The sequence below is a fragment of the Ambystoma mexicanum genome, chromosome 5q (assembly GCF_040938575.1).
Source record: "Ambystoma mexicanum isolate Mex_15411 chromosome 5q, UKY_AmexF1_1, whole genome shotgun sequence".
Classification (NCBI taxonomy): domain Eukaryota; kingdom Metazoa; phylum Chordata; class Amphibia; order Caudata; family Ambystomatidae; genus Ambystoma; species Ambystoma mexicanum.
Genome location: NC_090933.1, coordinates 782,475,135 through 782,501,776, shown reverse-complemented (window position 1 = coordinate 782,501,776; position 26,642 = coordinate 782,475,135).

The window sequence follows — 26,642 nt, the reverse complement described above, 5'->3', positions numbered from 1 at the left end:
CAAATTGCACAGTACTCTGGTTTGTCATGTACTAAATATGAGGGTAAAAAAAGAAGAAAATGTTGATTGTACAATGTAATAAGTCTTTATAAAATACTAATATTAACATGCTATTTTCTTTTATCACAGAAATGAACAAGAAAAACATGGACTCCCGTTACTAAACCAAATAGTAAGTATAACATGATAAATACAACCATCGCAGCATATCACACCCATACTGGTTTATAACAATGTTCCTTATAAATTTGTTTTTGACCCAAAGTTATAAACCACTATGAGTGTGATATGCTGCGGTGCTTGTGGCCAGGGCATAGACTGTAGGGTATTTTGTGTAGATTTGGGGCCTAGCAGTATTTTCTTACCACCAAGAATAAAAGTAATTTAGCAACAATCACCCCTTGCATTCAGATTGGGTTTGATATTATGGTGGTATTGTGGCTATGGATTATTTCAGTACACAGATACATTTATTTGGTATGCATTTCGTTGTGGTATAGTGATGGCCATAATTTCTTTGTTTTATTTGTGGCCCCAACATGCAAAACCCCTTTATTTTGTTTAGACTGTTCTTGTGATATCTAGAGGCCTCAGGCTTCTACATTATTCAAGAACATGACATTTTCATATGGAGTGCCACATATGGCTGTTATCACTGATTTATCTACACCAGTGAGCTATGCTTCCATAAAGTATTCACAATAACATGTGGTATAATCACTAATTTATTTACATTAGTGAAACTATTTCCAGAGGCCTCTTTCTCTGCTGACTCATGTACGTCCAACAGACTATCAGATTGTGTTCCACTCAGAAGTCACACACATACACTGAGTGGAACCACACACACAGCTATTTATAATTACTCATAACATAACTTTTTCCACCTGGGATGCTTGACATATATTACCTAATAACCTCCCCTTTTATCAGGTGATATGGGCTAACTGTACCAGAGAAAAACAGAAGCAAATAGAAGCCTTTACATGGGTTGTGATTTACATCAATTTCATTTCAAAATCATACATTACCAATTTTGCGAGGCAGTCTTTTCTAGAATAAACATAAGAGAAGCAATTGCAAAATACATGGCATTTCATTAGATTCTTCGCAACAATAAAAAGAACAGTGCATCAGTTGACTTGCATTTCTGAATAGCAACATTAGAAAGCAGCTATCGCTATGCTGCCTGACTGAAATAACTTTCATTCACACACCGCATTCTCGCTTTGTGTAATTACCAGCAAAATTGTAGCAGATCAGCACGCGAACTCTCTGGACAGGTCGCCTTCTTTAAATGGCTCGGCACTTCCCTTTGTAACACCCGGCGGCGACATGCAGTTCCAATCTGCACTCTTTGGTCCTCAAACCGGTGCCAATTGACTGGAATCTCCAGCCTGTGAAAGTCAGCAGTACACTGGAAGAACGCCCCTCAATCATGCAGCCCCACAGCAACTCCCCTCAGGCTTCTCACCCAAGCTGTGTCAAAATATCCACTGCCTTTCTCTCTCCCCGAGATTCTTCAGGAAACCTTTGTTACAGCCCTTAAGGTGACGTGTCACCAATCACAATACACAATAATCTATCCTCCTCTTTCAACAATGGCTTGGCTTATACGGTTTAGAAACTGTATCTACTCATTTCCTGGCATGCAGATTTCGCATCCAGCTAACACAGTGAACAGAGAAGAAAAAAAAAATGAATCCAAGTGCACGTTTAAAATGACTTTCAGAGCCTCTTTTTTCCACCTCATTTTGCATTGGAGAACACATTATGATGTTATTTGATTAGAATCATGTTAGTACTGTTAATTATATTAGTTCATTAATCCTCTGTGTCTCCTGCAACAGAGGCATTTCAGGTGAGAGAGAAGAAAAAAAAATGTGTTTGTAAATGTGATAAAAATTGCTGTGTTTTTGACTGAGTAACCTATCTTCATTTACATGTCCATGTCACATTGGCAACACATGGCTTGTGTACCACATTATAGCAATACATTAATCCCATGCAATGGTGCTGTGCTCCCAAAACACGCTAAATAATCCTACATATCCCCTCCTTTTTTCTGAGAATTTTGGCAGTGGTCCAAGCCACAATTGGAAGAAATCCAACTTGCCCCCTCTCTTCTTTTAAAATGTAGCAATCCAACAAAATGAATATTCACATGTGAAAAATGAAAAATTGAAAAATCACTGTTCAATCATCATAATATCAAAATTCATCTCTGAGTCCATCAGTTCTTATAAAATAATTTACATTTCTCTTCCCAATGGAAGTGTCCATAGTCCAGTGTTTTAATTTTATACTTGAAGTTAATCACAAAACAATAAAATAAACCAAATAGTTAAAATAAATAATTAACATACCAGATTAAAATAATTAATTAAAATAATAAATACGTGGAACTCCATACTCCGGGACACTTGTCTGCCTCTGACATGTCCTGACCGGCGATGACACATCATTTGGTTCATTCGGGTGCTCTTCCATCTTGGCACTCTTGGATCCTTTTTCCATAGAAGTCATCTTTTCTTTGGCATTCCGGTTATTTTGTCTTCACCTCCACCCAGAGGCAGGCATCATTTGATCTTCTTCCAGGGGACTCCAAAATTCCATCGCCTCCCGTGTCCTCTGGTCCGTGTCCTCCAAGTACAAATATGTTAATATTCTAAATCAAATAGAAAAGAAACACATAAGTATATAGCACAATACTAACTTCACCCTTTTGCCGAAAATAAAACGTGCTTTGCAAAACATTTCGACCCTTTTCTCTCGCCTTCTGAAATTAAACATAGGTTAAAGAGAAAACAAACATACATAAAACAGCATTCAATATTTAATACATTTTCACACCAATTCCATAAATTTTAGCTTCCATTTTTTTAATATATATATTTACATATATTACAGTGTTTATGTGCCATTATCATAATCAACCATCTTTATTTAACTTCTCTGCCACTACTATTGACTAGACCCATTCACTTTACCTTTTTATGTTCAAGGGACTTTATCTGCTTCTCCACGCTCAAGTTGTTTAATCTCATGTTTTGGGTGACACGGTTTAATTTGATTCACGTGAAAAAACTGCTCTGTTGCTGTTTCACCTTCAGTCTTCAAAATTTTATAGACCACAGGAGAGACCTTATCTATAATTCGATATGGCCCCTGCGAGGCTGCTAGAAATTTGGAATTTTTCTGTTTACCTTTTCCAAAATTAAATTTATACACCTGATCGCCCACACAATATTCCTTTACTGACATCTTTTTATCATAATATGACTTTGCACTGTCAGCAGCTCTTTCTAAATGTTTCTGTACAAAAGCAAATGCATGTTGTAAATGCTTCCTCAGTTCATCAATATATTCATGAACTGTAGATGCACTCACAAGTGTTTGCTCATGTGTCCTCTATAGCAGGTGTTGTGGTAACACCATTTTCCTACCTGTTAAAACTTCATGAGGGCTAATACCTGTTGCTTTGTCAGGAGTTGATCTGATTGCCATCAGAACCAAAGGTAAGCGTAAATCCCAGCTGGAATCTGCTTCTGCCACAAATTTCTTTAAAATGTCCAAAACAGACCTATTGCTGTGTTCAATTCCACCTGAAGACGCCGCCCGATATGCGATATGTAGCTTTCTCTTCACACCCAGTATTTGCCATACCTTACTCATTAGAGCACTTGTAAAATGACTTCCTCTGTCTGATTCTATTCTTTGTGTCAACCCAAACCTTGAAAACACATGGTTCACCAGCAATGTGGCTGCTGTTTGCGCACTACAATCTGGTGCAGGAATATACTCAATCCATTTCGACATCAAACATACCACACTTAAAATATACCGGTTCCCCCTGCTCGACCTCTTTACAGGCCCTACATAGTCTATTTGCAAATCTGACCATGGAAGAGTTAGGCCTCTTTTCATTAATGGAGCTCTCTGCATTGGTGAAGCAGGTTTAAATTGGGCACATACTAGACATCCTCTAGTATATAATTCTACATCTTGGGACATATGTGGCCAATAAGCATAATCTTTTAGTATTTCCATTGTTTTCTGTGAGCCTCTGTGGCCTGCAGTTATAGCATCATGCGCATGGTGTAGCATTAACCCTCTGAATGAAAGGGGTACCACCCACTGTATTTGTCCTGTTATGGACTCTCTAATCATGAGTCCATCTTGTAGTCTTATTCGTTTTTTATTCTTTAATAGCACCCTCAACTCTTCTTTTCCCATACAATCATTTTCTGTTAAAGGGTTTTGTTCAGGATCTATCAAATGATTATAATAGATTCCCAAAATTCGATCATTCTTTTGTGCCTCAATCAGATCTTGGTCTGGTGTATCATAACTCCACTGTAACACTGGTTGATCTGTCTCCTTTGGTGCTTTAGAGCTTGTTACTGCATCAATTTGTATTTCACCCAGTAAATGTTCAATAGGTAGCAATTCTCCCATCACAGCCCCAATTTTAGCCAGGTGATCTGCCTTATCATTTCCCTCCTTATCCTCTCCTGGAGTTTTCAAATGCCCACGAATTTTCCTGCAGTATATTGTTAAATCATTTTCTGACACCAATTTGTCTATGGCTTGTATCATTTTTCCATGTTTAAGTGGCTTTTTATTGTATGTAATCATGCCTCTCGCTTTCCAGCCAGGTAAATATTCCACAAAGCTATTTCGTGCGTGATCAGAATCAGTCACCAGGACAATTTCACTGAATTTATTATCAACTGCAGTAGCAATTGCTTTATAAATGGCTGCCAATTCCGCTACCTGACTGCTCCTAGCGCCAATTCTCATCCCTATACTCGGGATACCTTCACACTTCAACCAGACATTCCCTATTCCTGACACTAATTGTTTATCACTGTCATTTTCAATGTGAAAGGCACAACCATCAACATATACAGTTGGCAAGTCTTTGCATATTTTTTCATCAAAAGCTTTGTGTAGTGATTGTTCAAATTCCTGCCAATTAGGTTCCACTGCTATTTCATTTGATACTGGTTCAGCTGCACAGTCATGTACATCTGCTAAACCTTGAGCGATTGGGCTTTTTTTATGTTGGCCATATCTCACTTCTACAGGAAAACCCTGTAATGCTAGCGTCCATGAAGTGATTCTGGACTGCGCTAGATTATCTGACCTAATTCTTTTACTCTCTAAAAATTGCAAAGGTTGATGATTTGTCTCAATAATCACCTTTTCTCCCTAAACAATGGGGCGGAAATGTTGTAGCGCCCACACAGTGGTTAATAGGGCCTTTTCACATTCATTGAATTTAATTTCAACTTGGGAAAATGCCGTACTTGCATATGCAATGGTTTTGTGATTCAAATCATGTTTTTGTGATAACACTGCTGACATACAATGTTCAGAGAAACCTATTTCTATAAAGAAATCCCTGTTCTTTATGGGATATGCTAAACATGGTGCTTTTACAAGACATTCCTTTAATTTAGCCACTGCCTCAGACTGCTCCTTTTCCAATTTCCAGGGTATATTCAGTTTAAGCAGTTTAGTCAATGGTTGAGTGATTTCAGCATAATTTTCAATGACCTTTCTGTTATAGCCTGTCATTCCTAATAAACGTTTTACCCCTTTCACATTTTTAGGATCTTTTAGTTTCTGTATGGCCTCTATTTTCTTCTTTTGTGGATTTAGTCCATGTTCAGTCACTTCATGGCCTAGAAAAGGCATCTTTTTCTTGCACCATTGTGCTTTTTGTAAAGATACTTTGGCACCTGCTTTCTGCAATTGGCCAAGAACATGTCTTATTTCATCAAAATGGCTTTTCAAACTTTCATTTTTTATCAGGACATCATCCACATAAATTATGGTTCCTCTTTCTGCTGCATCAGGCATAGCCTTCCTCAAAAATATGCCAAATTCACTCCCACTATTGACGTACCCGAATGGAGTTCTAACCAATGCGTATTGAGTCTTATCATGTGAAAAGGAAAATAAATTCTGTATCTCCTCTGCCAATGGCACACCCCAATATCCAGAGGTGAGATCTAATGTGGTGAACACCCTGATCAATGAATGGCAGTGGCCATCTGGATACTGGCACTCTTTTATTTAACTCTCTCAAATCTGCACACAGTCGCCATTGACCGTTTGGTTTTAACACACCTAAAATAGGTGTATTGGATGTGCTATGAATGGGCCTGATAATTCCCTGCGACTCCAAATTTTTAATAATCTCTGCCAATGATTCTAAACATGCCAGCGGTAGTCTATACTGGCGTACAAATACTGGGCTTCTGCTACACCCTTCCGGAAGTGTGGCCACATGTAAATTAGCTAGCACGCAATCATAAACATCTTTTCCAAATACATCTTTAAACTCCATAAATATCTTCCTCAATTCATTCCTATCCTCCTCGCTGTCACATGCATCCGCTAATAAAATCTGCTCCTCTACCATTTTGGAGAATTCTGGAAAATGTTCCGGCATGGGAATCTCGGCGCTTTCCTCTAATTGTGTGGCTGTGTCTCTTTGTAAAGCTGCCACATTTAAATGTTTTGGCATATCAGCTTCAACTTCAATGGGCTGATTTTCTATTTCATTTTCATTTAAGTTAAATGTTATGCAGTCCTCTTGATGACAGCACACTGTCTCGCTTGAATCATAATGGTACACAGAATGAATTTTAAATATCCCTTTGGGTTGAGAGTCCAGGTATTCTGGCAATTCACCCTTAGCATCTACATACTTTTCAGGGATATTTCCAATCACCATGTTATTTAGATCAGCTGTGTAATGTGATTTTTGTATGGCCATTCCTACTGGGGGGTTTTCCTCTAAATGAATATTCTGATAACCTTTATTATTCACCATAATTTTTACAGACTCTTCACCCACATCTACCAATGGAATGTATTCATAATCCAGGCCTTGCTGTTTTATGGATTCATTCAGACATACAAATGCATCAGAATCTTTCATCTGCTGTCCATTTTTGCATTTCAGTCTTATTGCAAACTGCTTTGTGAATGCAGGGATAACAGTATCTTTCCTCATTTGTAATTCAATTGCATAAGGGACCAGCTGTGCGCAATGATAAGCCCTTCTTTTGTCTTCAAATTCAGGTGTCGGCCCACCTATGCGTGACCATATCTTTTGATTAAGGAAATCTAGCACCATACACATTCTGTGCATGATGTCATTGCCCATCTAAAAGTCATTTTGTGTTACACACACTATCCAAACATTATGGTAAATTGTTTTTTGTCCAATGCTAATTTGCAGCATGCATCTACCTGCAATTCGGTTTTCAAAGTCTGGATCGTCCAAACCAGAGACATACTGGTTTTTAATCCTAAATTTCGGGATCTCCTCCCTTTCCATTATTTTTTGCAAGAATTTCTCATTAATTAAGCTCCTTTCCTGTTCAAGCGCTAAAGTGGCTTTTATTGTTTTAGAATAGACATTTATCCCAACATGAACCCATGGTTGTTCATCTTCCATGTGTATTTCAGCAAGAGTGGTAATGTGTTTTTCTCAACCTGCTCTAGGAGCAGTATTCTGTTTGCATGTCTTTTCTTTTAAATAAAAACGTAAGGTGTGCTCATCTATGGCAGTTTGCCATTCTTTCCTTGGTTCTAAGTATATGTGTACAGGTAATTTTTTATTTTCATTCTGCATCTTGTCTTGACACATTAATATAACAGTGACGCTAGGTATGCAACTATTCTGGAGATACACCTCCACTGCATCATTTGTTTTTGCAACGGTGTGACATTCATTTATATTGCTGTTTTGTGATTTTAGTTTCTTAGGTCTCAATGGTTTTTTGGTTAAGGACCACAGTACTCCATTCACCCCATCTATGAGCGGAGATAATCTTTTCAGGCAATCTGTTCCCATTAGAAATGGAATGTGACCAATACCTCCTGTTTCATTCTGTGTTTACCTATCTTTATGTCAACCTCGGTGGCGCCTTTACTGTGATCTGATTCTGTGGGGATCTCCCTTGATTGATACTCTTTACTAATTCTTTAGACATAATTGTGGTCTGTGCGCCAGTGTCAATCATTGCAAATGTATGGCATTTTTCTTCCACATTGATGGGAGCATAATACCTGTCTTCAACTTCCTCTAACACACATAAGAAATGCGAATTCTTACTGATTTCAGGGCTCACCTTTCTCAGGCCTTTTTCACTTTTGGCTAAGCACATCGGTAAATGGAAAAACATTTTGCCCTCCTTTTTGCTCATTCCTGTGTGAGAGACTTTATTAATTTCCCCATGTTCAGAGGGTTTTTGGAGTGTGACCACCGTTCGCCCATCCATCCAGGTATCATCAGAGGTCACACTACAACCCTCCAACTGAACATGTATAACAACATCACTTGGCAATTTGTCATTGTCTTATTCTGTGCATTTGTGATTATTCAGTATGGTACCAGCCCTTTTAACCTCTTCAGAAATATGTGGTTCAAAGAATTCTTCAGGTGATTGACCTGTACCCTCCTTTTAAGCATTTCTTTTTCCTGCCTGTGTTTGGTCATTGTTTGGATTGCCCAGGGAACGAGCTATAGCATCGCCACTTACTCCCGGGTCACTGGTATTCCCCATGCATGAGTCATTTTTCTTAAACCTGTCTCTTTGTTCTTTTGGATTTTCAGGTTTTCCTATTTCATTTGTACATATCGCCAATGTTTGATTAGGTTCTAGGTTAAACCGTACCTCTCTTTTAGAAGTATTTGCATTTTCTGTTACATGTTCATGTACTGGTATTTTCACTTTTAAATCATTAGGCATCTCAGAGTCATTATGCAAAATTACATCAGAGCAAACTGTCTTTTCGTCGCTGCACGTATCATAAGTACTTAGTCACTTTTCAGAAGCCCCCCGATCATTGCTATGGCCATCTGCCCCCTTCTTTGATGACTGTTTTTGTGTTGTGCAGAGCTTTCCTATTTGCTCAGCCAACATTTTCACTTTGGCCTCGAGGCACTGGAATCTTTCCATCTCTCTAGAATCCTCTCTCTGTGGCCTAGATCGATATTGGTTGTTTTCTCCCTGATTGGATCTATTCTGATACCTCTCAGGAGAATGATTTCTATTGGGATGGTTCCTGAACTCTTGATTCATTTGCGGAGGGGAGCGGGGTGCACCCATCCTTTGGTTGTATTCCCCTGGTGGGGAATCATTGTACTGACGTGAAGTGTAGTTCATGTTCTGTCTCATGTCTTGTTTCTCAGGTTGTGGGTACTGGCCCCTATGTTGATTCCCATTATCAGCAAATCGATCCACATATCGGGGTCTATCCTGATTACCATATATATACCAATGTCTGATAAGGACCATCATTTCTTTGCTCCTGATTTTGTCTCTGGTTATTGTTCATACCTGACATACCAGGTCGATAGGAGATAGGCCCCGGGCAGGCTAAGTACCTGGGCTGATGTAACTCTCCCTATTACTAGGATCATGTGATTGGAACATTGGTGCAGTGTGTGATGACCTTTGTTGATTACCCCTCTGTTCAGGTGCCAAATTATTTTTACTTGGACTTTGAGCAAACGTAAGGGACATTTTGGCTGACCTGATTTCCATCACTGTTGCTGAGGTTCTTTAGATTTAGGTCTAGTATCTCTCATTTTATCACTTTCTCTACCCTGACAATAGAGTACCTCATATAGTTTTGTGCTATGGTGCACAATCCATTCCAGGAACTTGTCACGGTCAAATTCACAGACCAATTGGGATATGATGTCTTTCTGCAGCCCATAGAAGTAGGCAGTTTTAAACTCATTGGAATTGGGCACAAAAGATACATCAAAGCGAGAAAATGCTCTTTTTAAGTCTTGTAAAAACTGGCGAGGGGATGTATTAGGCCCAGCAGTGATTGTATAAGCGACTTTCTTTGCCTCCTGCAATGACTGGAAAGGCGTCCATGTAATATAAATTACATGGCCACGGTAGTGGCCATGTAGTTATGGTTAAGTTGCTGTTTCCATAGGAAGAGCACTTTTTGGGTGGCTTATAACTTCGCTCTCCCTGGACGGATCCTCACCAAACTTTGCAAAAAAAGTTTTTGGGTCACTCTGATTCGTTTGGTGAGGATTCGTCCAGGGGGGGCAAAGTTATAGGGGGGTCCCAAAACTTTTTTTTTCCCCATAGACTGAATGGGAAAAAAAATTTGCTCGCGCCTACAGCCCAAACCGCTGGACGGATTTCCACCAAATTCGGACCAGGAGCAGCGGCTTGGTCCCGAAAGCGTGCTTTTGCAAATTTGGTGAAAATCCGTCCAGTAGTTTTTTTTAAACTGATCAAAAAGTAGGTAAAAAAAAATTACTGATATCTGTGTTCGGTTCGCGGACACACTTCCCTGTTCGCTCTGCGGACAGTGTCCTGATTGGCCAATCGTCTTGCGTGATGTTCGCGGACATGCAACGTGTTCGCTGATTGGACGCCGTGGAGCGTGAAGCGCGTCAGATTTTTCGGTAGCGCCCGCCATCTTGGATTCGCGGACGTCCGCAGACAGCGCGGTGAAACTTTGTTCAAAATGTGTATTTTGTAGAGTGTGTTGGTGTGTAGGAGTGTTTGGGGAGGGTGGGAGTGTATGAGATAGGATGAAAGTTGTGTTTTTTATGTGTTAGACGTTCTTTTTGTGTTTGATTTGTTTGCGGACATCACGGGTGTTCTGAAATGTTCTAGATAAACTGACTGGGGGGTGTTGTAAGGACTCAATATGTGTCCGTTTTGTTCGCAAGCAAAGTGAAACTGTTCTAAAAACACTTGCGGTGTCCTGAAATGTTTGCAAATAAACAAAATGGGGGTGTTCTGAAGACGCTTCTAAGAACACTTGCGGTGTCCAGGGAGTGTTCGTAGGGGGTGTCCTGAGGACGCTGTCCGTATTGCTCTCTGTCAAGTTGTGTCCTAAGAACACTCGCGGTGTCCTGAAATGTTCGCAAATAAACAAGATGGTGGTGTTCTGAAGACGCTTCTAAGAACACTTGCGGTGTCCAGGGAGTGTTCGTAGGGGGTGTCCTGAGGACGCTGTCCGTATTGTTCTCTGTCAAGTTGAATGTGTTCTAAGAACACCCGCGGTGTCCTGAAATGTTCGCAAATAAACAAAATGGGGGTGTTCTGAAGATGTTTTTGAGAACACTCCTGGTGTCCTGGAATGTTCGTAGGGGGTGTCCTTAGGACGCTGTCCGTATTGTTAGTTCTTAGAACACTTTCAACTTAACAACGATCGCGTTGTTCTGAAATGTTCGTAGGGGGTGTCCTGAAAACGGTGTCCGTATTGTTCGCTGGCAAGTTCAAAGTGTTCGAAGAACACTCACATTGTTCGCGGACATTAAAAGTTTCCCATAGATCATAGTTGAAATGTTTGACTCTATGGATGTGATATGCTGCGGTGGTTGTTGCCAGGGCATAGAGTCTTGGGTGCATGGCCAGACTCTATGCCCTGGCAACAACCACCGCAGCATATTTGCTTATAACTTTGGGTGAAAAACAAATGTATAAGGAATGTATTAGATACTATGGATGTGATATGCTGCTATGGTTGTCCTTATTATTGTATACTTACTGTTTGGTCTAGTAATGGGAGTCCATGTTTTTCTTCTTCATTTCTGTGATAAAAGAAAATAGCATGTTAGTATTAGTATTTTGTAATGACTTATTACATTCTATAAGCAATATACTTTTATTTTTTTTCGACCCTCATATTTAGTAGAGTACAAATCAGAGTACTGTGCAATTTGCTCAGTTTCTGTATTTGTTGCTAAAATCATTGGGTCTGTGGGAGAAAAAAAAAATCCATGTTGGATTAAAAAAAATACCTTTTTCTGTTATGCTACAGTTTATTTGTTTGTTTGTTGTCAATGTTCACGTTTTGTTTCTGGCTAATGCTTTATACTTTGCTTTGTTGTATTTTTTTTGGAGCAGTAACAGATTCTTCATTTGTTTTGATATTATAAAATTTTGGAGCAGTTAGATACCAATTGGCGTATTCTAACTGTCTATTTTTTTAATATATTTTAGTGGTTTTGATTTATCTATTTGGATATTGTTAAATTTTGGGACAGTTAGATACCAATTGGCGTATTCTAACTGTGTATTTTTTGGCCTAATTTAGTGGTATTCATTTATCTGATTAGTTGTTGTAGAATCTTTGAGCTGTTAGATAGCTTTTGGAGTATTCTAACAGTTTATATTATTTTAACACAAATTTATAATTTTGGGACAGTTAGATACCAATTGGCGTATTCTAACTGTGTATTTTTTGGTCTCATTTAGTGGTATTCATTTATCTGATTAGTTGTTGTAGAATCTTTGAGCAGTTAGATAGCTTTTGGAGTATTCTAACAGTTTATATTTTTTTAACACAAATTTACTTAAAGGTTTAAATACAGTTTATTTATCAAATTTTGGTTTTAAGAACATCAAATAAGCGTTTGTTAGATTTGCTGGTAATCTCTGCTTTAGAGTAATGGTACTATCATTACATTCAAACCATCCACATTTCTTTTTTATATATGCCGTGTAGTGCCCTGAATTGGTTGTGGCTCCTGCGTGGTAGATTATACCTATTGTTGTGAAGGTTTTCTTACCAAGTGATATTTGACTATGTGTGAATCCAGTCAGCTTGCAGTTGTTTTTGGTACCATCTGCATTGTAACGTAGAAGCATTAGTATTACATATTTACTATGTGTTTGTATTACTAATGTGGAGTGATTATCTGAATTGCAGGTAGAGCATAATCTACCATGGTTTGCATTTTGTACAAGTTGCTGAAATGGAATGGATTCACAATTTGGTATTGATATATATATGAAGCGTTCCTTGGGAATTTCTTCTTGTGTCACATTGTTGCACAGAGTGCATGTATGTTTCCACATGTATGAAATCTGCAAGATTTCATTTATAGGTATGTTTTTGTTTTCCAGTACTAATAGTAAGTACATTAGAAATTCTCGTGGATCTTCCTGTGAGTTTATAGTGCATTTCACCATTCCAGCACAGTAGTCCAATTGTCGTCTTATTCCAAAAACACTATGAGGCCGATTCATGGAATAATTAGCGCGGCGCAAGTGGGCAAAAATGTGCGAATCGCAGTGGAATAGCGAAAATCGCAGTGCAATTGCGAAAATCGCACGAAAAGCAGCGCACGTCGATTCATGGAAGGCCGTGCGCAAGAAAACCAGCGGATGTGCGATAAAAAGTGCGCGGCGCACGTTGGCGCACAGGCCATCTAACAGCGTGCGCCAGGTCACTGCGAAAATCGCACAGGCCACAGCGAAAATCGCACATAGCGCGGCGCACGCAACAAAAGTAGGCGGAACACGGGCGTAACACTCGGAATGGGGAACAACTTGCCAAAACGTGGGCGTCACGGGGGAAGTACAGGGCACAAGTGCGCGGAACGCCCACACGCTCGCCTACAACACGTATTCATGGAATAGAATAGGGGAAAAAAGCGCACGCTCAAACCAGCGCACAGGCACAAACACGACCGCCACAAGAAAGCAGGCGGTAGCGTCTCTGCGGCTGTAAGAAATGTGCGCCAAAAGGTGCGCCAACAAATCGCACCTATATACTGCCATGATGAATGTCCCATACTGTGGCCCTCCAGGAAAAATGACGTGCAAAGGGGTACCCACAAACACGGACACCCGCTGACAAAAAATACGTGTGCGTGTATACCGGGGTGCGCGGGAAGTCTAACACGCGATTTCAGCAGGGTACGTGCATCACAGGGGTTCGCGTGAAGTTTCACACGCGATCGGGTCTGGGGGAGCGGGCTACGTGTATATCAGGGGTTCGCGTGAAGTTCCACACGCGAACAGCCTGGGCGCGTGTATTTCAGGGGTGCGCGGGAAGTTCCACACGCGAATAGCCTAGGCGCGTGTATTTCAGGGGTGCGGGGGAAGTTCCACACGCGAATAGCCTAGGCGCGTGTATTTCAGGGGTGCGCGGGAAGTTCCACACGCGAATAGCCTAGGCGCGTGTATTCCAGGGGTGCGGGGGAAGTTCCACACGCGAACAGCCTGGGCGCGTGTATTTCAGGGGTGCGCGGGAAGTTCCACACGCGAACAGCCTGGGCGCGTGTATTTCAGGGGTGCGCGGGAAGTTCCACACGCGAATAGCCTGGGCGCGTGTATTTCAGGGGTGCGCGGGAAGTTCCACACGTGAATAGCCTGGGCGCGTGTATTTCAGGTGTGCGCGGGAAGTTCCACACGCGAACAGCCTGGGCGCGTGTATTTCAGGGGTGCGCGGGAAGTTCCACACGCGAACAGCCTAGGCGCGTGTATTTCAGGGGTGCGGGGGAAGTTCCACACGCGAACAGCCTGGGCGCGTGTATTTCAGGGGTGCGCGGGAAGTTCCACACGCGAACAGCCTGGGCGCGTGTATTCCAGGGGTGCGCGGGAAGTTCCACACGCGAATAGCCTGGGCGCGTGTATATCAGGGGTGCGCGTGAAGTTCCACATGTGATTTGACAGTGTGGGTCCTCCCAGGTGTACCCTGTACACCCTCCACGGCCCCTGCAGGCAGCCCACACCACAGGGGACTACCCTGCATCCCTGGTCATGTCCCGCAGGCAGCCCACCCACCATGGGCATGCCCCCCAGCAAAGGCACATGTCTCCTTGAACTAATGAACACCAACTCATGTCCCCTTGCACCCCCACCCCCCAGCACTGTGGGGCACCTGCCAGCAGGCCCCCACCCATGTCCAACTCATGTCCCCCACCCCCCCCCACCCCCCAGCACTGTGGGGCACCTGCCAGCAGGCCCCCACCCATGTCCAACTCATGTCCCCCACCCCCCCCCACCCCCCAGCCACCAGGGTCAGCCTCCACCAGGCCCCCACTCATGTCTCCCACCACCCCCACACCCCAGCAGTGCAGGGTCACCCTCCACCAGGCCCCCACTCATGTCACCCACCACCCCCACCCCCCAGCAGTGCAGGGTCAGCCTCCACCAGGCCCCCACTCATGTCTCCCACCACCCCCACCCCCCAGCAGTGCAGGGTCACCCTCCACCAGGCCCCCACTCATGTCTCCCACCCCCCCACCCCCCCAGCACTGTGGGGCACCTGCCAGCAGGCCCCCACTCATGTCACCCACCACCCCCACACCCCAGCAGTGCAGGATCACCCTCCACCAGGCCCCCGCTCATGTCTACCACCACCCCCACCCCCCAGCCACCAGGGGCACCCTCCACCAGGCCCCCACTCATGTCACCCACCACCCCCACACCCCAGCAGTGCAGGGTCACCCTCCACCAGGCCCCCACTCATGTCACCCACCACCCCCACACCCCAGCAGTGCAGGGTCACCCTCCACCAGGCCCCCACTCATGTCACCCACCACCCCCACCCCCCAGCAGTGCAGGGTCACCCTCCACCAGGCCCCCACTCATGTCTACCACCACCCCCACCCCCCAGCCACCAGGGGCACCCTCCACCAGGCCCCCACTCATGTCACCCACCACCCCCACACCCCAGCAGTGCAGGGTCACCCTCCACCAGGCCCCCACTCATGTCACCCACCACCCCCACACCCCAGCAGTGCAGCGTCACCCTCCACCAGGCCCCCACTCATGTCTACCACCACCCACACCCCCCAGCCACCAGGGGCACCCTCCACCAGGCCCCCACTCATGTCACCCACCACCCCCACACCCCAGCAGTGCAGGGTCACCCTCCACCAGGCCCCCACTCATGTCACCCACCACCCCCACACCCCAGCAGTGCAGGGTCACCCTCCACCAGGCCCCCACTCATGTCTACCACCACCCCCACCCCCCAGCCACCAGGGGCACCCTCCACCAGGCCCCCACTCATGTCACCCACCACCCCCACACCCCAGCAGTGCAGGGTCACCCTCCACCAGGCCCCCACTCATGTCACCCACCACCCCCACACCCCAGCAGTGCAGGGTCACCCTCCACCACCCCCACCCCCCAGCAGTGCAGGGTCACCCTCCACCAGGCCCCCACTCATGTCTCCCACCACCCCCACCCCCCAGCACTGTGGGGCACCTGCCAGCAGGCCCCCACCCATGTCCAACTCATGTCCCCCACCCCCCCCACCCCCCAGCACTGTGGGGCACCTGCCAGCAGGCCCCCACCCATGTCCAACTCATGTCTCCCACCACCCCCACCCCCCAGCACTGTGGGGCACCTGCCAGCAGGCCCCCACCCATGTCCAACTCATGTCTCCCACCACCCCCACCCCCCAGCACTGTGGGGCACCTGCCAGCAGGCCCCCACCCATGTCCAACTCATGTCCCCCACCACCCCCACCCCCCAGCACTGTGGGGCACCTGCCAGCAGGCCCCCACCCATGTCCAACTCATGTCCCCCACCCCCCCACCCCCCAGCACTGTGGGGCACCTGCCAGCAGGCCCCCACCCATGTCCAACTCATGTCCCCCACCCCCCCCACCCCCCAGCACTGTGGGGCACCTGCCAGCAGGCCCCCACCCATGTCCAACTCATGTCCCCCACCCCCCCCACCCCCCAGCACTGTGGGGCACCTGCCAGCAGGCCCCCACCCATGTCCAACTCATGTCCCCCACCCCCCCCACCCCCCAGCACTGTGGGGCACCTGCCAGCAGGCCCCCACCCATGTCCAACTCATGTCCCCCACCCCCCCCCCTACCCCCCAGCACTGTGGGGCACCTGCCAGCAGGCCCCCACCCATGTCCAACTCATGTCTCCCACCACCCCCACCCCCCAGCCACCAGGGTCAGCCTCCACCAGGCCCCCACTCATGTCTCCCACCACCCCCACACCCCAGCAGTGCAGGGTCACCCTCCACCAGGCCCCCACTCATGTCACCCACCACCCCCACCCCCCAGCAGTGCAGGGTCAGCCTCCACCAGGCCCCCACTCATGTCTCCCACCACCCCCACCCCCCAGCAGTGCAGGGTCACCCTCCACCAGGCCCCCACTCATGTCTCCCACCCCCCCACCCCCCCAGCACTGTGGGGCACCTGCCAGCAGGCCCCCACCCATGTCCAATCCATGCCCCCCTGCACCTGGGTCCCAACATTCCCCAATCATGTCCGTAATGCCCATCCTCCCCTGCCAAAAGGCCCAACCAACTATCACACCCACCCACATATCAAAGGCAATTACATGTTACACCCCCAATTTAAATAATGCAATTTAACACATGTCTGTCACACACAATGGCTGCAAGTGAATGACAAAACACCCAACATGACATGCCTGAAAGCAATGAGATGATACGACACATTGAAGATTAAAAAAATAATATGTATTTAACAGCAAGTAGAATGGAAATGAAATAAGAAAAAACACAAAGCAAATCAAACAAAACAAGATGAATGTCCAAGAAAAAATTCTGAAAAATTAAAATAAGCCAATTAAGAAGATCATCCTGGGTCCATGAGCCCTACCAAATTAAACCTAACTGACTACTAACTAAAAAGTGAACTATATACAAAAAAGTGGTGCATTGTCCAATCGCAACCAAAAAAATATCAAAAAAACAAAGGAAACCTAACCCTAACTATACAACTATATACAAAGGCAGCGGGCTATTCGGACGGCTCACTGGTTGTTGTCATGGGCCAGGGCATCATCGAACTCCTGGTCAATGGCTTGGAGGCGGGCATGTTCCCTGGCCCCGAGGTCCCGCAGGGATAACGCAGTGTCAAGCTCAAACTCCCTGCGAAGACCCTCGAGGCACTCAGCCCGCCTCAGCGCCCTCCGCATGGAGTCCTCCGCCCTGACCATCGTGAGCCATTCCTCCTCTGCCCGCTGCCGCTCCGCACCTATCCGCTGGCACAACCTCTCCCACACGGAAGCCACTCCCATTCCAGGGTTCTCCTGCCCTCCGGCCGATGCCTGCACCCCTGATGTTGATGGCCCCGAGCCATGATGCCTCCCACGTTGAGCCTGCTGCTGCCTCCGACGCAACTGCCTGTGCCAGCACGACGGCATCCAGGCTGATGGAAACCACCGACGCCGTCGTGCACGTGCCCTGCCCGATGATGCCGTCACATCCTCCATCTGCTGGGGTCCAGTTGCTCTGGTGTCCACCCCTGCTGGATCTCTGACTCCCGACTGTGGCAGGGATGGGATCCCCACCGAGCTGGCTGCATTGGTCGGGGCAGGTCCACAGGGGGCCCTGGTGGCATCTGGGCTGGAAGACGGCAAGGAGAACGACTGGTGGATAGCCTGCACAGAGGAGGAGAGGGCCGCCACATTGGCCAACACATGCAGGAAACCCCCGAACATGGCCGATCCCAATTGGGCCACGTCGGCACGGTGCACTTCGTGATGACGTGCGTGCTCCTCCCGGGAAGCACGCACGGCATCACGAATCACAGCCGTGCGCATCGCGACCCCAATCAGGACCTTCTCCGCACGGCCAGGGGTTCCCACGTCCGCAGGTGGAGGGGAGTCAGGTGACATGGACATCCCCTCTACCTGCGGACAGGCCTGGGACGGGGCATCCCTGCTGGTGCATGGTGGTGCACTCACAGGGTCAGGGACAGCGACATGCACAGGCCCCTCCACGGTGACCTGTGCTGCCTCCTGCCCCTGGCCCTGGACTGCACCACTTGCACCAGCAGGGATGCCCCCACCAGGCCCCATGTGTGCCCCAGTGGCGGCCTCCTCCTCCTCTGTGCAAACCACCAACCTGGATGGCTCCTCACCGTCTCCCACCGTAGCAGGCCCCTGTGGGGGCTCACCCACCCCTTCCGCTGCAGCCGTGGGGGCATCCCCGCCGCCTTTTTCCACAGCGCCGTCTCCGCCCTCTTCTTCACTAGCCGCTGCGTAGAGGGAGACAAAGAACACAAGCATCAGGGCACTGTACAATGGTCCCCTAGACAGGAAGCAATAGCAGATGAGCACCACTGTCAAAGTACACTTCCATCATGTCCCTCCACAACACATGGGTCAGTCCAGGCAAAACACACACAGTAACAGGCATGGTGCATGCCATGGACATTTCCATGCATGTCCAATGGACTCTTGAAACATTCAATGATATGTAACTCACATGCATCATGCCTCATGCCCATCACATGCACACACTTCACCTCAGTCACATCCATCTGGCCCCAAACACACCAAACACAGCGGATACAAGGGTAATTTGGCTGCTTTACTGAATCTCTGCATTGTCACACACATGTGTCATGCATCCATGGCATGCACAAGTCACAGACACGCAGGTCAGGCACACAGACATGGCTACCATATATGTACCTGGCATCAGCACCCATCCCTCACCCCCACCCATGTCCAGGTACAGAGACTGGCATGCTCTCATGTTCAAAATCTGAATAGGGCTCCCCATGCGGCATTTCAACACATGCAACAACCATGTGCATCACACATCACTGGTCGCACATGCATTACCATGATGTCCCTGCACACAAACATGCATACATGGCCTATGGCACACATACAGGCAAGTATCATAGAACCAGCACACCGCAACATGCCCTGTCTCACACAGTAATGCATGGACACTTACCGCTCAACTCCAGACGGGCCTCCCTCTCAAGGATCTGGGCGTGGAGCGCTGGGCGTACGCGTTCCAGGACCCTCATCTGGATGGAACTCATGCGGCCCCGGCCCCCCTCCACGAGGCGCCGGGCCTTCACAAGGGTCCTGGACCTCAAGTCCTCCCAGCGCTTCTTGATCTTCAGGACGTCGCGGGTTGCCACCCCCTCCGCGTTGATGGCAACCACACAGTCGGCCCAGATCCTCTGCCGTCCTTCCTTGCTGGCGCGGGACGATCCAAAGAGGGCATCATACTGCCCCAGGACATGCTCCACCAGGACACCAACTTCGGTGACAGTGAAGCTGGTGCCCCTCTGCCCCTCTGGCCTGGGGTTGCCACTGGTGCCAGATGTGGAAGTGCCCGACATGGCAACCCCAGAGGCAGGTGTGGGTGGGCAACTGGGTCCTGGGGCTGGGCTGTGGAGCGATGTAATACCAGTCGGGAGTCTTCAGTTCCAGCAGGGGTGGACACAGCAACTGGACCCCTGCAGATGGCTGATGTGCAGGCACCAAATGGCAGGGCACGGTGGCAGCAGGCAGGCAGGCAGGCAGGCAGCAGCAGATGGCACGTGGGAGGCTGCTCGGGGCACTGGGGGGGCAGTAACTCGGCCTTCTGGGCAGGAGCGTGGGCTTCCGTGTGTTTTCGCGTTGCCAGCTTGATACGGAGTGATTTGGCACGTGAAAATCCTGCACGTCAGCGTGAAATCCGAGGAAAGGCCCTTAGCGCGTAAGCGCGTCAGCACGCACACGCGATTCTATTGGACCAGAGTCCCTCAGCGCGTAAGCACGTCTGTGACGTGACCCGCACGGGTGTTCCCCACTCAGCACGTGATGACGGGGCACACGTGGAGATACTGCACGTCAGAGTGTCATCGCGTGTAATTGGACAAAAGTGCGCGTACACGCGATTGGCCTATGTACGTGTATTTAATGGGTGCGCGGCCACTTACACACGCAAGTACGTCAGCGAACCTGTATCACGTGGTGCGTGTGAATTTCCGCACGCTATTGGACTGGGAACTGGATTCCAGGGGTGCGCGGGTCACACGCTGTATCCCGTGGTGCGTGTGAATTACCACACGCTATTGGACTGGGAACTGGATTCCAGGGGTGCGCGGGTCACACGCTGTATCCCGTGGTGCGTGTGAATTTCCACACGCTATTGGACTGGGAACTGGATTCCAGGGGTGCGCGGGTCACACGCTGTATCCCGTGGTGCGTGTGAATTACCACACGCTATTGGACTGGGAACTGGATTCCAGGGGTGCGCGGGTCACACGCTGTATCCCGTGGTGCGTGTGAATTTCCACACGCTATTGGACTGGGAACTGGATTCCAGGGGTGCGCAGGTCACACGCTGTATCCCGTGGTGCGTGTGAATTTCCACACGCTATTGGACTGGGAACTGGATTCCAGGGGTGCGCGGGTCACACGCTCGCCTAGAACACGCGCTAAGCATAAATTGCGGACTTTAACAATAACAAGCTCAGACGCCAGGATGAACATACCGTTCCTAGCAGCAGTGGCAGTGGGCTACCAAAGGAGGAGGAGGAGGATAGTCAGGGCCAGAATATTCACACCCAGAACCAGCCTTTTCGGGATGCCTGATGACCAGGTGTATGGGAGGTACAGGTTTCCACCACACATCATACTGGACCTGGTGAGTGAGTGGGAGGATGACCTCACATCACCCACCCTGTGCTCCCAAGCACTCAGCCCCCTGGAGAAGGTCCTCAATGTACTGCACTTCTTAGCCACTGGATCATTTCAGCGGACAAGTGCCATAGTGGGTGGGGTGTCACAGGCCACCCAGTCACGCTGCCTACACCAGGTCTTGAACATCATGACTGCACGGCCATCAGTCCGCAGGCACATATACCTGCCCAGAACACCTGCAGAAAGGCATGCTGCCGCCCTGGATTTTTACACAGTGGCACGATTCCCCAAAGTGCTAGGTGCCATCGACTGCACCCATGTGGCTCTACGTCCCCCCAGGGCATCTGAGCACATCTATAGGAACCGCAAGCACTGGCATTCCATCAACGTGCAGGTAGCATGTAATGCCAAGGGAATCATCACCTCAGTATATGCCAACTATCCCGGCTCCACCCACCACAGCTTCATTTACCGAATGTCCACCCTAAGCCGGGACCTAGAAGCTGGGCGGCATGGCGATACATGGCTGCTTGGTGAGTATGTAAGCCACTGCACATGCATGCATGTTGGATACTGAGCAAGGTCACAACCTCACCAATGATACCAATCCCCACCTCCACAGGGGACAGTGCCTACCCTCTCAGCCCCCACATGATGACGCCAATTCGGAACCCCACCACGCCACCCCAGGTAAGATTTAACACAGCCCACATTACAACCAGGGGCATAGTGGAGCGCACATTCGGAGTGCTAAAGTCACGCTTTCGCTCCCTTGACCGTTCTGGCGGGCAGCTGTTATACGCTCCCCCAGTAGTGTGCAGGATCATAGTGGCAGCATGTGTCCTGCACAACGTTGCAACACGCCGGGGCCTGGCCGTGGACATGGTGGTGGCCCCACATCCCCAACCACATGCACAGCCGCTGCGCATGGGAGGGGAAAGGGCACGGGGGGAGGCAGCCCGTACACAGCTAGTGGCTAATTACTTCACATAGAAATCACACCCCTGTGGAGTGCACACTGCCCTGGCACATTCCATCTGACAATCAATGATGACTCAACCTGACACTGATCCTGAATGTCTGGAGAATGAACCGGGAATTCCATGTCAGCCTGAGATTGTTCACCTGGAAGTGTCACAATGTGTGCATCCCTACCCACACAGACACCACCAATGCAGTTTTGTGAAGTTACACATTGAAGCAGCTAAAATGAATACCCACTTGCAAAATGCAACAAGAGGACAGTGCCATGTCAGCCAACCCAACCCCAGCACTGCCACACGACACATCGTGCCATGTCATGCTAATTGCAGGTAAACAAAGTAATCCCCACAACATGACATCACACTCACTATGTACAGTGGCACTATTAGAAACCTGCAACACCTGAAATGCTCACAGCAATGCCGGACCAACAACATACTTGAGCACGTAGTACCATTAACATGACATCAAAAATGTTACATATTAGTAGTCTCACCACCTGGAAATGCCTGCACTCCCACCACTACCAACTGTGCAGTGTTGGCGCCATGTAGAGTTGTAGGTGCACTGCTGCCAACATGGTCCCCATCGCCAGACTAGAGGTCCTTGTGTGGACTTGAGGAAGGGACCTGCAAATTGGGAGGTAGACACAGAAGAAGAGTTACACATCAATGCAACATGCAGTGTACAACACAACAGCAATATGCACTATGAATGTATACACAGTATTGACTACAGACTGGCCACACAGCTCATGGGAGTCCAACGTCACTGTGTAATTCACTGTCACTTGGGCACACCCTTTGCAAGCCCATGGAAACGGGAAGCAGGAGGGGTGTGTGTGACTCAAACCCAAGCATCTGAACCAAATACATTACAAGCCTGCATGTGCCCAGCCACAATGCAGCGTATGCCCACAGGAACCACGGAAGCCAACAGATCGAAGCCAACAGATCGAAGCCAACACATCGAAGCCAACAGATCGAAGCCAACACATCGAAGCCAACAGATCGAAGCCAACACATCGAAGCCAACACATCGAAGCCAACAGATCGTCCCAAAAAAATTGGGAATAAAAGAAATCAAAATAAAAATAAAAATAAGAAACAATCAAAAATGGCCATTGATGGGCCCGGGGGGGTTGGGGAGGCCACCCAGGAGGTCCGAGGACAGGATGCACACCAGAACCCACCTGCGTGGATCCTGGGAAGATAAAACACCTCCATGGGCTCATGGCCCACACGGCTACCCTATTGTGGGAGTATCACTGCTGTCGCTATTATCACCCTGTGCAGCTGCATCCGGAGGTGGTTGCACTATGGGAGGCAGCCCACGCAAGGCCCTAGTCTGCTCCTCCATGGCTGCAAGCATGCGGGTGTGGTAGGTCTGGTTCTGGAGGATGAGTGTGCGGAGGTCCCCATGCAACAACTCACGGGATGCCCGGACCTCCGCCCTCGTTGCCTGCATCTCAGCTGTGAGCGTACGGGTGAGACGCTCCAGCTGCTGTTCTGTCCTTTGGTGTGTTGAAGCCTCAAGCTCAACAAGAGTCGCCCTGAGGTGTAGGAGCTCCTGCCTCAGGGCTTCCCTGTGGCCCTGGGACTCAATGGAGATGGCCTCCTGCAGAGTCGCCAGTGCCGCCCGCCTGTCCCTGTTGGACCCCAACATGTCCTCCCTGTGTGACTGGCAGATGGAGTCGGTTGCCTGCTCTAGTCGCTCCATCAGCCTTTCTGGGGGGACAATGGAAGTGGCCACCCTATCCATGGCCTGAGCCATCATCTCGGATGATGCAGCCTGTTGGGTAGCCATACCGTAAATGGATTGCTCCCATGCGGTATTGCCGGGTGGCGTACGGCCACCACGTCGGCGGGCACCACACCTGTCTGGGGCAAGGCGAACTGCGCCTTGCTGTGCCGGCACTGCCTGAGGCTGCAGGACTGCATTCCCCCTCTGATCTGCTGGCCCAGGAACAGGATCAGATGTCGCGGAGTGTGACCCTGCATCCGTAACCACCGAAGGCGTAGCTGCCAACACTGACATCCCCATGGAGGGTACTGACCCTGGTGCAGGTGGGTGAGACAGAACAGAATCCCTCCCTGGAACACTCACCTGCGACGGCACGTAGGTCTCATCCGAATCAACACCTGAGTACAGCTCGGGGGAGGTGCAGCCAGAGACACCCCTTGAGAGCACGACCTGCAGCACTTGTGGGTTCTCCCCCACCACCACACCACGTCCCTCACTGGTGGTTGGTCGGCCCTGGGACACCTCCTGGGTCTGCACCATCTCCACAACCCCAGCAGTATCAGGTGCGTCTTCCCCTGCAAAGACATGAAAACAAAGTAATGGAAACAGGCATTAGCACCATGGCACACATTGAGGGCTGAGAAGCAAGAGAACCAGTACTTGATTGACACATGTCCCACATGACTAAAACCCTCCCATGCATGCACCCTCACTGCGTATGAGGTGCAGGCAAATGGCACACACTGATGACACCAAGATGGAAGATGAACAAATTTTCTGCATGCTGCCTGGCAGTGGCATCACACATTGGCCTGTGATTGGCAGGTGAAACACACATGCCATCACACAGATGGCATGTACCATTGCTATTGAGTGAAGATGGAGAGGAGGGCAGCACCTATTCATTCAGTCCAGTTCCCGCATGTAATAGCTTTTCTGATTCTAACAGGTCAGATTTTTCACCTGGAGCTGCCAGTCTGAAATGGTCAAATTGCACAGGGACATGTGTGTACAAATGATATCCAGGTAACAAAGTCACTCCACTTTACCATACCCATGTCAGACATGTGACTAGTGGACAGCGACATGCCTAGTGAAAGTGGTGGAATGCAAACAAACTGACTGAATGAACAGTGAAAAATAAGCAAATATGTTGTGTCAAGGTGACACTTCAAGGGCAACTGGCATGCAGTTGTGCTAGATGTCTACTGTTGGCAGAAGGGATACTGCTATGGCCAAATGCAGCTGCGCAGGAAGTATTGCATGAAGCACATGGCTGACCCATACGACTGAGGCGCACACACTCTCACCTGGCACCCAAACAGAAGCCCTCACACACACACCATGCACATGGATGACACACACATGCATGTGCACTCACCGGACAATGCCTCGTAATCAGCCAGATCTCCCACGCCTTGGATCTGTTCCTCCGTGACGTAGGTCCCAGCGACTGACTCATGTGGAGTGAGTTCCATGTCTACTACTGGAGACCCACCTCCAGTTGCGGCATGACTTGAGGCCAGCTTACTCTTTGCCCTGCGCTTTAGGTCATTCCAGCGCTTATAGCAATCATTGGCTGTGCGCCTCACGATTCCAAGGGCACTTACGATGTCCGCAACGGTCTGCCAGTGTGCCTGGCGTTGTGCAGGTGTGGTCTTGGATCCTGCAACAATGACCATCTCGTTGTCATGTCCGGACACATACTCGACAAGTGCATTCAGTTCGTCATCCGTGAAGCTGGGCTTCCTGGACGGGCCGGACTGTGTAGCCGTGTCTGGGGCATCAGCCTGTGCCGGACGAGCACTCTTCCTCTTCCGCTTGGAAGGTGGTGGTGATCCTGAGTGTCCTGCGCCGCTCTGGACACTAGGGGCAGGAGCCCTGGTGGACTCTGTATCAGGAGTGTGGGATTGCACACTCAGCATGGGAGTTGGTGCAGGCATTGGCTCTAGTGTGATGGTGTCAGGGGGAATGTCAGCAGCATGGACTAGGACCGACACTGTCCTGGCTGGGTGTGTGAGGGCTGGGATGGATGGAGCCGCAGCTGCCCCTGCAGCCACTCCGCCCTGCCTCCTTGGTGCAGCAGATGACCTTGCTGCCCCAGATCCACGTGGCATGATGGCATCAACGTGCACCAGCGCACGTGTCGTAGCCCTGCTGACCTGGAAGTCAGCCATGGAGTCAGCCAGGTCTGGTGCCACAATGGGCTGGTCCAACAAGGGCTGAGCATGGATGGTGTCAGCCACTTCAGCCTCAACGGGAGGGGGGGAGGGGGGGGATGATGGGTGCCCTTGACTGGTCCTCCACACATGGGGGGACAGGCTCACCCTGCAAGTTACGACCACGTCCCCTACCGGATCCACCACGGCCACCACTTGTGGCTCTTCCACCTTTGCCACCCTTACGGAATCCTCGCCTCCCAGCCATGGCACTGATATTAATGTGCGTATGGGAGTGGCTGTAGACAATTGTCCTGGGCAATTGGGGGTCAAAGGGGTTGGGTACCAGATGGTAATTGTACCCTAGTGCTCTAGCACGGCTGATTGTAACCCCTGGGGAAAGATGACGGGTCACGCAACGCACAGGAGGCCCAAAAAAGGGAGATGACGTGCACGCAACCCCTCCTAGACCACGTGTGCAGAAAGAAAAACCTGCACTACGCTGTGGCACCCAGTAACACAAGAATGAACGTATGCGTGTCACACGCAGCCTAGAATGACCTCTGAAGGGGTAGGCTACA